This window comes from Aristolochia californica, unplaced genomic scaffold, assembly GCF_029961685.1.
Source record: "Aristolochia californica isolate CCGP_79_NKW_82.1479 unplaced genomic scaffold, dmAriCali1.0.hap1 SCAF_325, whole genome shotgun sequence".
In the NCBI taxonomy this organism is placed as follows: Eukaryota; Viridiplantae; Streptophyta; class Magnoliopsida; order Piperales; family Aristolochiaceae; genus Aristolochia; species Aristolochia californica.
In genome coordinates this window covers 1-15,000 of record NW_027182021.1, presented here as the reverse complement: position 1 = coordinate 15,000, position 15,000 = coordinate 1, and the positions used below count along the sequence as shown (strand labels likewise).

The 15,000-nt window shown below is 37.4% G+C and overlaps 3 non-coding genes across 3 annotated transcripts; 2 read left to right on the top strand and 1 right to left on the bottom strand.

Annotated features, from left to right (window-relative positions):
* The first annotated feature begins 8,248 nt into the window (after positions 1-8,248).
* TRNAS-GGA (transfer RNA serine (anticodon GGA)) lies at positions 8,249-8,335 on the top strand. Its single transcript has one exon. It is a non-coding gene; the product is annotated as a tRNA-Ser (tRNA).
* Positions 8,336-9,622: 1,287 nt separating this feature from the next.
* TRNAT-UGU (transfer RNA threonine (anticodon UGU)) lies at positions 9,623-9,695 on the bottom strand. The gene has a single exon. It is a non-coding gene; the product is annotated as a tRNA-Thr (tRNA).
* A 1,981-nt stretch (positions 9,696-11,676) lies between these two features.
* Positions 11,677-11,749, top strand: TRNAF-GAA (transfer RNA phenylalanine (anticodon GAA)). Its single transcript has one exon. It is a non-coding gene; the product is annotated as a tRNA-Phe (tRNA).
* The last annotated feature ends 3,251 nt before the right edge of the window (positions 11,750-15,000 follow it).

Here is a 15,000-nt window from a genome sequence, read left to right as displayed (position 1 = left end):
AGAGGGTAGTGGTAGTCCCCCTTCTCCACCGAATCAAATGAGATTGTTCCCGATGGAGCACATTACAAGAAAAATGAATTAACCAAATTTGCCTGATGTAGAGGCAATCAAGAAGGCTGCGTAAGTGAATATATAACCTACAGAAAAGTGGGCTAATCCAACCAATCTTGCTTGCACAATGGAAAGAGCCACTGGTTTATCCCTCCATCGAATCAAATTAGCCAAAGGTGTGCGTTCATGAGCCCATGCTAAAGTTTCAATCAATTCCTGCCAATATCCACGCCAGGAAATTAAGAACATAAATCCAGTCGCCCAAACAAGATGTCCAAATAGGAACATCCATGCCCAGACCGATAAACTATTCGTACCAAAAGGGTTATATCCATTGATAAGTTGTGAAGAGTTTAACCATAGATAATCTCTTAACCATCCCATCAAATAAGTGGAGGATTCGTTAAATTGGGAAACGTTACCTTGCCATAATGTGATGTGCTTCCAATGCCAATAAAAAGTAACCCATCCTATGGTATTTAACATCCAGAAAACTGCCAAATAAAATGCGTCCCAAGCCGAAATATCACAAGTACCACCTCGTCCCGGGCCGTCGCAAGGAAAACTATAACCGAAATCCTTTTTATCTGGCATTAACTTGGAACCGCGCGCGTCTAAAGCACCTTTTACTAAAATCAATGTAGTTGTATGCAAACCTAGAGCAATCGCATGATGAACCAAGAAGTCTCCAGGACCTATTGTTAAGAATAGTGAATTACTATTCTCATTAACGGCATTCAACCAGCCAGGTAACCATATGCTTCGACCAGCATTAAATGCTGGGCCATTCGTTGAAGATAAGAGTACGTCGAACCCATATGAAGTCTTACCGTGAGCAGATTGTATCCATTGGGCAAATATAGGCTCAATCAAGATTTGTTTCTCCGGAGTACCAAAAGCGAGCATGACGTCGTTATGAACATAGAGTCCTAAAGTATGAAACCCCAGAAACAGGCTGGCCCAACTTAAATGAGATATGATAGCTTCTTTATGGTCTAACATTCTTGCCAATACATTATCCTCATTCTGTTCTGGATTGTAATCTCGAATGAAGAATATAGCTCCATGAGCAAAGGCTCCTGTCATGATGAACCCTGCGATGTATTGGTGATGAGTATATAACGCAGCTTGAGTAGTAAAGTCTTGTGCTATAAATGCGTAAGCGGGTAAAGAGTACATGTGTTGAGCTACCAAGGAGGTAATAACCCCTAAAGAGGCTAGGGCAAGACCCAATTGAAAATGAAGCGAATTATTGATTGTGTCATAAAGACCCTTATGTCCACGCCCCAATCGACCTCCCGGAGGAATATGTGCTTCTAAAAGATCTTTCATACTATGCCCAATACCGAAGTTAGTTCTATACATATGGCCAGCAACGAGAAAAATAAATGCAATAGCTAAATGATGATGGGCAATGTCGGTCAGCCATAAACTTTGTGTTTGTGGATGGAATCCCCCGAGAAGGGTTAGAATGGCAGTTCCCGCCCCTTCGTAGGTGCCGAATAAATGACTACTGGAATCGGGGTTCTGGGCATAAAGATTCCACTGACCTGTAAAAAGGGGGCCCAACCCCTGGGGATACGGTAATACATCTAAGAAATTATTCCATCTGACGTACTGCCCCCTTGATCCGGGAATAGCGACATGAACTAAATGCCCTGTCCAAGCCAAGGAACTTACTCCGAATAGTCCTGACAAATGATGATTGAGACGAGATTCGGCATTTTTAAACCACGAAACGCTTGGTTTCCACTTGGGCTGTAGATGTAACCAACCCGCTATTAAGGATATGGCAGAAAGAAATAATAGAAAAAGAGCTCCAGTATAAAGATCCTCATTGGTACGTAAGCCGATTGTATACCACCACTGATAAACACCGGAATAAGCGATATTCACTGGGCCGAGAGCACCCCCTCGAGTAAAAGCTTCTACCGCCGGTTGACCAAAATGAGGATCCCAAATTGCATGAGCAATTGGTCTTACATGTAAAGGGTCCTGTACCCATGACTCAAAATTTCCTTGCCAAGCTACATGAAACAGATTTCCGGAAGTCCACAGAAAGATTATTGCTAACTGCCCGAAGTGAGAAGCAAAAATGTTCTGATAAAGACGTCCCTCAGTAATATCATCATGACTCTCGAAATCATGTGCGGTAGCAATACCAAACCAAATACGACGAGTAGTGGGGTCCTGAGCTAAGCCTTGGCTAAACCTTGGAAATCTTAATGCCATAATGCCTTTCAAATCCTCCTAGCCATTATCCTAGTGCAATAATTCTTGCTAAGAAGAATGCCCATGTTGTGGCAATTCCGCCCAGAAGGTAATGGGTTACTCCTACAGCGCGTCCTTGTACAATGCTCAAGGCTCTAGGCTGAATAGCAGGAGCAACTTTTAATTTGTTATGAGCCCAAACGATGGATTCAATGAGTTCTTGCCAATAACCACGGCCGCTGAATAGAAACATTAAACTAAACGCCCAGACAAAATGAGCGCCTAGGAAAAAAAGGCCGTATGCGGATAATGAGGAACCATAAGACTGAATTACCTGAGATGCTTGTGCCCATAAGAAATCCCGGAGCCACCCATTAATAGTAGTGGAACTTTGCGCAAAGTTCCCCCCCGTGATATGAGTTACCACCCCTTGATCACTTATACTGCCCCAAACATCTGACTGCATTTTCCAACTGAAGTGGAATATCACTACCGAAATGGAATTGTACATCCAGAATAGGCCTAAGAAGACATGATCCCAGGCGGATACTTGGCATGTTCCCCCTCTTCCGGGGCCGTCACAAGGGAAACGAAACCCAAGATTTGCTTTATCAGGTATCAATCGTGAGCTACGAGCAAATAGAACACCTTTCAGTAATATCAATACAGTCACATGGATCGTAAATGCATGAATGTGATGTACCAAAAAATCTGCGGTTCCTAATGGAATAGGTAACAAAGCGACTTTGCCCCCTACAGCCACTAAATCACTACCCCCCCAAGTCAAGCTGGTGCTTGTTGTTGCACCAGGAGCTGTTGCACTAGGTGCTAAAGCATGGGTGTTTTGTACCCATTGAGCAAAGATGGGTTGTAATTGTATAGCGGTATCTGAAAACATATCTTGGGGACGCCCTAAAGCACTCATGGTATCATTATGAATATACAAACCAAAACTGTGAAAGCCTAGAAATATACATGCCCAGTTGAGATGTGATATGATTGCGGCGCGGTGCCTAAGTACACGATCTAATAGATCGTTGTATCGAGTAGTTGGATCATAGTCTCTTACCATAAAAATGGCTGCGTGTGCAGCAGCACCAACTATGAGAAACCCACCAATCCACATGTGATGTGTGAACAACGAAAGTTGTGTACCATAGTCAGTAGCTAAGTATGGATAGGGGGGCATGGAATACATATGGTGAGCTACAACAATGGTTGAAGAGCCTAACATAGCTAAGTTAAGAGATAATTGAGCATGCCATGACGTTGTTAGGATCTCATAGAGACCTTTATGACCCTGACCTGTAAATGGACCTTTATGAGCCTCTAAAATATCTTTCAGACCGTGACCAATGCCCCAGTTAGTCCTATACATGTGACCAGCTATCAGGAAAAGAATTGCAATAGCTAAATGATGGTGTGCAATATCGGTCAGCCATAGACCCCCTGTTACTGGGTCTAATCCTCCCCGAAAAGTAAGAAATTCCGCGTATTTTGACCAATTCAAGGTGAAAAATGGGGTTGCTCCCTCAGCAAAACTTGGATAAAGTTGAGCCAAAAGATCCCGATTCAAGATAAATTCATGAGGAAGCGGTATCTCCTTAGGATCTACCCCGGCATCTAGAAATTGGTTAATCGGCAAAGATACATGTACTTGGTGTCCCGCCCAAGAAAGAGACCCCAGTCCTAGTAACCCCGCTAAGTGGTGATTTAACATGGATTCTACATCTTGGAACCAAGCCAATTTAGGAGCAGCTTTGTGATAATGGAACCAACCGGCAAAAAGCATTAACGCTGCAAATACCAATGCACCAATTGCGGTACAATAGAGTTGTAATTCGCTAGTTATTCCAGACGCTCTCCAAATCTGAAAAAATCCAGAGGTTATTTGTATTCCTCGGAAACCCCCGCCCACATCACCATTCAATATTTCTTGACCCACTATTGGCCAAACCACCTGGGCGCTGGGTCCAATGTGAGTAGGATCGCTTAGCCATGCTTCATAATTGGAAAAACGAGCACCGTGGAAATACATGCCACTCAGCCAAAGAAAGATGATGGAGAGTTGACCGAAATGAGCACTAAAGACTTTTCGAGAGATCTCCTCCAAATCACTCGTATGGCTATCGAAATCGTGAGCATCAGCATGTAGATTCCAGATCCAAGTGGTAGTATCAGGCCCTTAGCTATTGTTCTTGAGAAATGACCGGGTTTGGCCCATTCCTCGAAAGAAGTTTTTACGGGATCCCTGTCTACCATAATCTTCACTTCTGGTTCCGGCGAACGAATAATCATTGAGTCCTCCTCTTTCCGGACAACACATACAAAGAGACCCGCCAACTGTCAGTAATTAGTGAACCTCTGAGAGATGGGTATTTATGATTAGTGATTAGTTCCTTTCTTTCCTATCTCCCATCTATTTATTTTCTTTAGTTATTTACTAGAGCAATTATGATATGGAAGTCAATCCGGGGCAAGTGTTCGGATCTATTATGACATATCTGGGGGGCGCCCAACGGACCTTTATCTAATAATAAAGCCCCTTCCTCACATGGCATGGCGCAAAAACCATTTTTGGTGCAATCCAATGTATTCATATTTCAATGTATAAATGCCTAGATGAATCCACTTCAGTTTAGATCTTACATATATCTCACATGGAACGTATTTATTACTCTATTACAAATCAAAGAATCATTCATTAGTCATTAAAAAGAAAAAAGAGACATCCCGATATCCCTATTTAGTCAGTCGAGGATATAGCTTTATTAGCATAGAAAAAAGGAATGGAATGTATTCTGTACAGTATCTATATGGTTTATACTTCGGAAGTACCAGACGAAATAGAACGATCTTAGAAGGGATATAATGAAATTCCTTGATTGGCTCTTCCCAGAGGAACGATCCATTTTATTTGATTAATGGATCCAACATAACATGATAATTGAATTAAAAAAAAAAAGAGTGTTCTTATTCGAACCGCCCTGTGATCTTCAACCAATTATGGGCTTCAATATAATTACCTGGAGTAAGCGATATTGCTTGTTTCCAATATTCAGCAGCTTGATCAGACCAAGCCTCCGCAATTTCAGAATCCCCCTGTCGAATGGCCTGTTCTCCCCGGTCGGAATAGGTGGGTCATTTCCTTCCCTTAGAACCGTACTTGAGAGTTTCCTACCTCATACGGCTCCGCCGTCAAGTCTTTTGGTGTCCCATCTTAATCTACCATATCTATAATTGAATGAGATTTCTCGTAAATCTATCCCGGGTTAACCAGAAGAGGTTAATTACATGAGTTTCAAACTCTTTTTTTGATCAAAAATGCGTTTTATCTTTTCTCCCACCTTCAGAAAAATAAAGCATAGGTACCGTACCCCCTCTATCATTAGAATCTTCTGAAAGGTAACTATCTCGGTTTCATATAGGAATTGATATTGATATAGAATCTTTGAAAAAGACTTTCCTCCATAAGAAAGAAAGGACTTACTATCTTTGGGATCTGATGCTACACCGCTGCTCAATACCTTAGTAGATCGACTCTCTATTACATAAGTTGATTCCTCACTTTTATCTCATATCATAAGATATGATATGTTCTGTAAGCAGTTCTTATTGTATCGGCCCCAAAACCTCTCTAATTGATCTTTACGGCGCTTACCCTATCAATTAAATTAGATCCTTTATCCATGGAATCTAGTATATAGGCCATACCTATTTCTTCATATTTTGGCCTCTATGAAGTCTTTCTTTGCTACAGCTGATAAAAATCGTTGCTTTGGACGATGCATATGTAGAAAGCCTATTTTTTTTTTCTAGTATTGACTAGCGTATTTGATCTTTCTTTCTTCTTTCTATAGTGGAGATAGTCGCACGTAATGACAGATCACGGCCATATTATTAAAAGCTTGTGGTAAGAATGGGTTTCGCTCTAGCGCCCGGAAATAATATTCCAAAGCCTTCGTATGTTCCCCGTTGCTTGTGTGGATAAGGCCTATGTTATAGAGTATATAACTTCGATCGTAGGGATCAATTTCTAGTCGCGTAGCTTCATAATAATTTTTGTAAAGCTTCCGCATAATTCCTTGCGATTGAGCTGACATCCGTTACGGTCGTTCATTCTATTCAAAGAATCTCCGTTTCAGAACCGTACGTGAGACTTTCATCTCATACGGCTCCTCCCTTCTCTTCTGTGCATAGTAATAAAGGGAATAACCCATGGAATCGGAATCAAAAAAGATTGAAATATTTTCATTATGAACTGATGGGGGGCTAGTGTTTTTACAAGAAATCTCTAGCCAGCCTTCCTGTAGGAGGTCTTTTTCTTAACACCAAACGTGTTGATGCTAGATAGAAATGCTCACTCCAACAATTTCTTTGTCCTCAACGCCCTCTATTTGATTTGCAGGAATTAGTCACTTCAACGATCTTCGATGGTTATACGGGTATCCAAAGCACAAACGAGATGGATGTTTGTTGTCCCAACCATTCTTGTTAGTCCCGATCCCAATAAGGAAAAGGGGTATAATATATAACAAAGTTTTCGTGTTGTTGATTCCTAGGGTGTAGTGCTTCTTCCCCTATGCGCCGCCTATTGGTACTGGTGGAGTAGGATTAACCTGCAATACAGAACCTATAGGTGTAACCTTTCGCTCAATGCTAAAATCGATAATTGAAGCATCTGAGGTTGCATCAATCGGGGATACACGACAGAAGGAATTGTTCGATCTCTACTACCCCAAACTTCACCTTCACCAAGCGGAAGTTTATTTAAAGAATTTTTTTTTTGTGTCCTGAACCATGTCCCCTTCTCATAAGACTGAAAGAGGTCAAATCCAATATATAATAATATAATATAATAAGTAAATATAAATAAATAGAATTATATTATATAATTAGAATATATATAAATTTTAATATTAATAAATAAATAAAAAAAAAACGAATCAAATCACACCATCTCTGTAATAGGTAAATGCCTCTTTTTCTCCTGAAGTTATCGGAATTATTCGTAATAAGATATTGGCTACAATTGAGGAGGTCTTATCAAGAAAATTTCCACTTATCCGAGATCTAGGCATAGTTTACAACCCATTCCATAATTCTTCTCATTATCCTCTCCCTCGAGGAAAATGCTCCCATAAACAAAGGAATTGTACAGTACGAAATCACATAAAAACAGAGTAATTGTAAAAAAAAAAAGACCCTCAAAATTGCCCCTTTTAAGACAGGGATAGATAGGAAATATTGGAATCAGATTGGATTTCAGTCCAATGTGGTATACCAATGAACAGAACTCTTACTCTTTATTTTATCGAAGTTAAGGAATCCAAGAAATTTTCCTACAAATTCTGATCTAACTCGAGGAGTTTTTTTTTTTTTTTATTATTACCCAAAGAGTCAAAAGAATCAAATAAGCATTCCATGATGAAAATAGAATAACCAACCCATCCATTTTGGGCGAATAGCGCGTATCCACAAACAAAACAATACAATGGAAATATTAAAATCATAGGGCGACCCATGAATTTATTTATAATAGATCCATGGGAATAATAGATCCATGGGATAGCTCATGAGAAGAGTTGTGTTGATAAATCTGAAACTAGAAAGGAATTTTTTAATTCCTATGGACCTCTAAATATAACCATAGTATAAAATACTATAGTATAGTATAGAGTTTGTGGATTCGTCCAATTCATTGGTTGTTTAATCGGTATACGGTATAAATATCCGAATAAGATGGAGAGGGTCGTCGTCTTGACAAAGATGAATAGATAGTTTTTTTAATATTAAGTTAATATTAAATAAAAAAAAATGTGTTTTTATCCCTCGAGCCTCGAAGGAAGATCTTTGTTTGACGAAAAGTTTTCGATTTATAATAGATCGGTCGTACCTTTATTGTATTGCAATAAAAAATTCAATAAAATAATATGAATGACTCGCTATTCACCGGGTTTCCGGGCAATAATCCTAAGATTCTGTGGGAAAGGTGGCCGAGTGGTTCAAGGCGTAGCACTGGAACTGCTATGTAGGCTTTTGCTTACCGAGGGTTCGAATCCCTCTCTTTCCGTACCTTGACCTACACCTAATTTACCAACGTTACCAACCACAATGTATCAAATAACAATGGATACCATTATTCCAAGAGTAGGGCCTTTGCTTTCTAGTGATTCTCTATTGCCAATTACTGTGGTAGATAAAATATCGGATCGGAAAGGGTGGACAAGGAATGAGAATCTGACCGCGGATCCACTTGGGATACGAAAAGGATACGAAAATGGGGGAAAATCCGGATTAAATCCCTTAACTTAGTTCTATTTACTTTGTTTGGTGAAACAGGGTAGACAAAATTGTATTGTCCAAAGCTTAATTATTTTATTTTAATTAAGTTTAAGTCTGACGGGAATAATATTCCACGACTAGTAATTCATTGATTTTTAAGCCGATCCATTTACTATCTATTATTTGATTTACTATTCCTTTATATTGGAATGAGTCAAGAGTCAAATGTTTTGGCAATTCCTCGCGGGGAGATGAATCCACATAATTTTGAATCAGAGCTCTGGATCTTTGTTCATCTCTCGTAGTAATAATATCTCGGGGTTTACACCGATAACTTGGGATATCTACTATACGACCCATTAACTAAAATATGTCTATGGTTAACTAGTTGTCTAGCTCCAGGAATGGTCGAAGCCATACCCAATCGAAAAAGGATGTTATCCAAACGCATTTCAAGTAGTTGTAGTAAAACTTGACCTGTTGACCCTTTGGCTTTCCCAGCGATACGAACATATCTAAGCAATTGCCGCTCTGTCAGACCATAATGAAAACGCAATTTTTGTTTTTCTTCTAGACGAATACGATATTGAGATCTTTTCCGGAACGCGGTTGGTTTCTAAGATCACTTCCGGATCTAGGTCTTTTACTAGTGAGTCCCGGTAAAGCCCCCAGACGGCGTATTTTTTTGAAACGAGGCCCTCGGTAACGAGACATAAAGACTCCTTATTTTATTGAAATTGGATTTCACAGAATAAAAAAATTAAGACTGAACTAAACGATAAACGAAGCTAAACTCGCTGAAATACTATAAAGAAGAATGAGATGAATTGTCTCAATAACCAGATTATTTTATATAGTTATATATAGGAAGTTAAGTATCCCTTTCTTGTTCTGTAGAGATCTAACAGCTTCAATCCATTTTTTATTCTTTTTTATTCATAGTTGGGAGTTCCCGTAACATACTATGTTGACCCGACATTTGGAGAAAATTGAAAAGTCTTTTCAATTTCTCTTGATCTCAAGGAGACATTATCAATATCAATATCAATCATGGAAAAAATCGAATAAATGGAAAAGCCGGCTATCGGAATCGAACCGATGACCATCGCATTACAAATGCGATGCTCTAACCCCTGAGCTAAGCGGGCTCACATAACAGAAATAGTGCATAGGATTTCGGGAAACTACTGGGACTTAGCTATTAGTAATTAGCTATTTATTTATTTTTTTATTTTATTTATCTATTTATTTATCTATTATTAATATCTATTATTAATAATTAATATAATTATAATAAATAAATAAAGAGTAGTTTGTTTTTATTATTATTATAATTATTATTAATTATTATTATTATATATAATATATATATATATAAATACAATTATATAAATACAAATACAATTATATAAATACAATATCAATATTATATTAATAATACAATATTAATATTAAATAGAATATAATATTAATTATGACAACATTAATATTAATAATGTAATTATTAATATTAATGTTGTTATGTAATAATAAATAATAATATAATATTAATATATTATATTATTAATATTAATTAGATTATATTATGATTATGTAATATTAGTAATATTAATTACTTAATCTTAATAAAATAAACTAAAAAATAAAAATTAGCTTAGTTATATATTCTATATATAGTTATAGAAATTTAGAAATTCTATTTATTTACACTATAGGAATTCCTATAGTATAGGAGATCCTTCCTAAGGAAAGGATAAGATAAAGGAAAGGATAAGATAAAGATAAGGCTGCAGTCCAGAGCATAATGAGACATTCCTCTGGTTTCATTCGGAAAGGGAGGGGATAAGACGATAAAAAAAGAATGAATATCGACCGTTCAGTATTCCAAATAGCGCTAAAAAAATAAGGGGTGTAAAGACATATATATATATGTGACGTGGGATATATCCATCCATATTGAATTGCGGATACATCAATGATAGAATCATTTCTGATTGGATCATATCAAATATGGGCCGCCACTCCGATAGGGATGAAAGAAGCTGGTCAAGAAATATAATAGGGACACACCTCTTTGATATAGGAATAAGGGCCTGTATCTAATGAATTCAACGGCTCCAAGATAAATGAAAGAAAAGAAGGGGGGGTCACAATGTGATTTCTTTCTCATAAGGAAGAGGGAGGGGGATATGGCGAAATTGGTAGACGCTACGGACTTGATTGGATTGAGCCTTGGTATGGAAACCTACTAAGTGGTAACTTCCAAATTCAGAGAAACCCTGGAATTAAAAATGGGCAATCCTGAGCCAAATCCTGTTTTCAGAAAAAAAAAAGGATAGGTGCAGAGACTCAACGGAAGCTGTTCTAACGAATGGGGTTGACTTTACTACATTGGTAGAAGAATCCTTCTATCGAAACTCCAGAGTGGGATGACCCTAGATATGTACGTATACGTACTGAAATATCAAAGATTAATCACGACCCGAATCCATATTTTTTTTTTCTAAAAATTTCAGAATAATAATTTCAGAAGCAGAAGGAAGAATCGAATAGTCAGTGATCAAATCGACTATCACACCAGAGTCTGATAGATCTTTTAAGGATGTCTGATAGATCTTTTTAAGGATTGATTAATCGAGTGAGACGAGAATAAAGATAGAGTCCCATTCTACATGTCAATACTGACAACAATGAAATTTATAGTAAGAGGAAAATCCGTCGACTTTAGAAATCGTGAGGGTTCAAGTCCCTCTATCCCCAATAAAAGGCCTATTTGACTCCCTAAGCATTTATCCTCTTTTTTTTTTATCAGTGGTTCAAAATTAGATATGTTTTTCACTTACTCTACTCTTTCACAAATGGATCCGGCCAGAAATCTTTCTCTCTTCTCACTGTGATAGATATGATATACGTACAAATGCCCATCCATATATGGATGGCAAAGAATCTCCATTACGGAACCTTTCACAGTTCATATCATTACTCTTACACTTACATTTACAAAGTCTCCTTTTTGAAGATCCAACAAATTACCGACTTTATTTAGGTAAGTTAATGCTTTTTGAGTCCCTTTCATTGACATAGGCCCAAGCTTTCTTTTTCTTTTAGTAGGATCATGCATCGAGAATGGTCGGGATAGCTCAGCTGGTAGAGCAGAGGACTGAAAATCCTCGTGTCACCAGTTCAAATCTGGTTCCTGGCACGTGGTTAATGTATCGAATAGATAAGATACTCATACAAATAAATCATAGAGTCAGAACCCATATTAATATTATTTAATATTATATGCGTTAATAGTCCAGAGCATAATACATATTTATCCATCTACATCTAGATGTATAGATAGACGCCTCCGTCTTGTAGATGGGTAAAAAACGAGTAGATGGGTAAAGATATGAGTAAAGAAAATAATTGGATTCCGTTCCCTCCTCTTTTTTGTTTGTTTGTCATACTGTATCTCTTCCCGCACAAAAAGAATGTTAATACTTCATACATATCCGAAGTCGAAGTTAGTTGGTCGAAAACCCTAAAAGACTAGTCTGGAGGAGTTGAAGGATAGGAAAAGGCAGGGTTCATTTCAGAGACAGTCCAAAAAATCCGATCCTTTTTTATTTTATTTAATTTCTGAATTTTTCTTTTTTTTATTCAGAATTTACGATTTTATTTCATATTCTATTTCTTCACTTTCCCATTTATTCACTCCTTCTATGCAGCTTTCCGTGGCCCCATCTAAGCGATGCGCGCGGTACAAAGTTCATGGTGCAGAACTCTTTTGATTCATCCTACAGGCTCTGCTCATCTGAAATGGGACTCTTCAAAATTTGAGAATCTAAATGAAGCTTCTTTAGCAGCCCATCCATAGTACGAATGAAAGGCCAGTTACTCCGTTTCATCTAGAACAGAACGTAAAAAGATTCCTTGAATATCTGGAGTCGTATAAGTGAAGATTAGTTTCTTATCATTCATCTTATCATTCAATGAGCATCTTGTATTTCATAGAAATTGGGGGTAATATAATCCTTACGTAAAGGCCAGCCTAGCCAACTTTCGGGCATCAAGATACGTTTCAGGCGTGGATGATTCTCATAAGCGATTCCCAACATATCATAGGATTCCCGCTCTTGAAAGTCTGCGCTTTTCCAAATCCAGAAAACAGACGGGATTCTAGGATTCGTCCTTGGGGCAAATACTTTTATGCATACCTCTTCGGGTTGATCCACACCATACTGTATTCTCGTAAGATGATACACGCTAGCTAACAATCCGCCTGGTGCTACATCATAGGCACACTGGGAACGTAGATAATTGTAACCATATACATATGAAATGACAGCAATGGAGTACCAATCCTCGGGTTTTATTTGTAAAGTCTCTATTCCTTGGTAATCGAAGCCCAAAGATCTATGAACTAGCTCATGCTTGACTAGCCAAGCGGATAAACGACCTGCATCTTCTTGATCTCTCCCACATTTGTATGAGTATTTCAAATTGCCGATGAAATTTATGAAGATTGACCCACTGCTTGTTATCCTGGACAACACAAAAGCATCCTGCCTTTCCTAATTCAATAATTCGTGGGAAGACACTGAACTTTTGTATTTGAAAAATGCTTCAGAAGGTATCTCTGAAGTAGATGGGGACTGTAGAGTAATCCTTGATCATAATTTCCAGTATGAGTACTTCGCTCAACATGAAACTTGTGATTGGTAGTAAAATATCGATTTTCCTGTTGAGACCCAATTCTATCTTCATAGATTTCTCGAGAGACTTTCTTACGAAGTTTCGTTATAGCATCCATAATTGCCTCTGGTTTGGGTGGGCAGCCCGGCAAATAGACATCCACAGGAATTAGCTTATCGACTCCCCGAACGGTACTATAAGAATCGGTACTAAACATCCCCCCTGTAATGGTACAAGCTCCCATAGCAATGACATATTTCGGTTCAGGCATTTGCTCATATAATCTCACTAAAGAAGGAGCCATTTTCATTGTTACCGTGCCGGCTGTTAAAATTAGGTCCGCCTGCCTAGGACTTGATCTTGGTACCAGCCATAACGATCAAAGTCGAATCGAGATCCTATTAATGAAGCAAACTCAATGAAGCAACAACTGGTACCGTAGAGAAGTGGCCATAAACTGAGAGTCTTGACCAATTCGAGAGGTCATTCGGTGTAGTTGAAATAACTGAATTTTGGGCTGTTCGGTCAAGTAACGGAAATTCAATAGAATTCATAACTGTCTCAATGTAACCTTTTTCCTTCTTTTTTATTGTCTGAGGATTCAGGGGTTAAGACCATTCCAATGCTCCTTTTCGCATGCATAAACTGAACCAACAATTAGGATAAGCACGAAAATGAAAGCTTCTATAAATACGGATAGACCCAATACATCGAAACTCATTGCCCATGGATAAAGAAAGACCGTTTCAACATCAAAAACAACAAAAACTAGAGCAAACATGTAATAGCGGATTCGGAATTGTAACCAAGCATCCCCCATTGGTTCTATACCCGATTCATAACTGGAGAGCTTCTCCGGTCCTTCACTAATCGGGGCTAAAACTCCGGAAATAAAAAATGCCAAAATAGGAATAACACTTGATATTATCAGAAATGCCCAAAAAATATCATATTCGTGAAGCAGAAACATAGATGCACTCCTATTAATGTGGAATATACCGAATTAGTCAATTCGAATTTTAATTGTCAATTTATTCATAACTATTTAGTCGAAACACCAATTAGGGTGGAACCACGTAGTTTCATTTGTTTGCTATGAATCATGTCTCGTTTCAAGATTCATCCAACGGAATCCCACTTACATTTACTTCGATTCCATTCAGGATGTAGACATATTATGTTTTTATACAAAAAAACTCTCTCACTTTGTTTTGTTTCGGATTTTTCTTAAAATAAAAAAGTAATTAAAGACTATTTGAAATAATATGAAAATAATATGAATATTATTTCTATTCATAAAATCATAAAAAAAAAATATTAAATATAAATATATAACATAACAATGTTATATTAATATATTAATTAATATTTAAATTAACAGAAAATTCAAAATATGAAATTGAATTAATATTTAATATAATATAAATATATATTATATCAAATTTCTAATATAATTTGAATAATAATAGAATAAAAATTCTAATAAATAATAAGCCTGGCTTGGGTAAATTTTTCTCTCTTTTTTTTTTTTCTTTTATAATATCACAACACAAATAGTCAGATGTAGTAGAATGCCTAGGGATTTCTATCTTAGGATTTATGGTATATTCCACTTGGTTTGTGTTGATGTATTCTTTTCATTAGGGTCTGGTTAGAGGATCGTCATTCTGTCTATTGATTCGATACAGATACGGAAATAGAATGCATCGGCCAATTAGATTCTCTCCCTTTGTCCCAAATTTATACTTAATTGATTTGATTCAATCTGTTAAA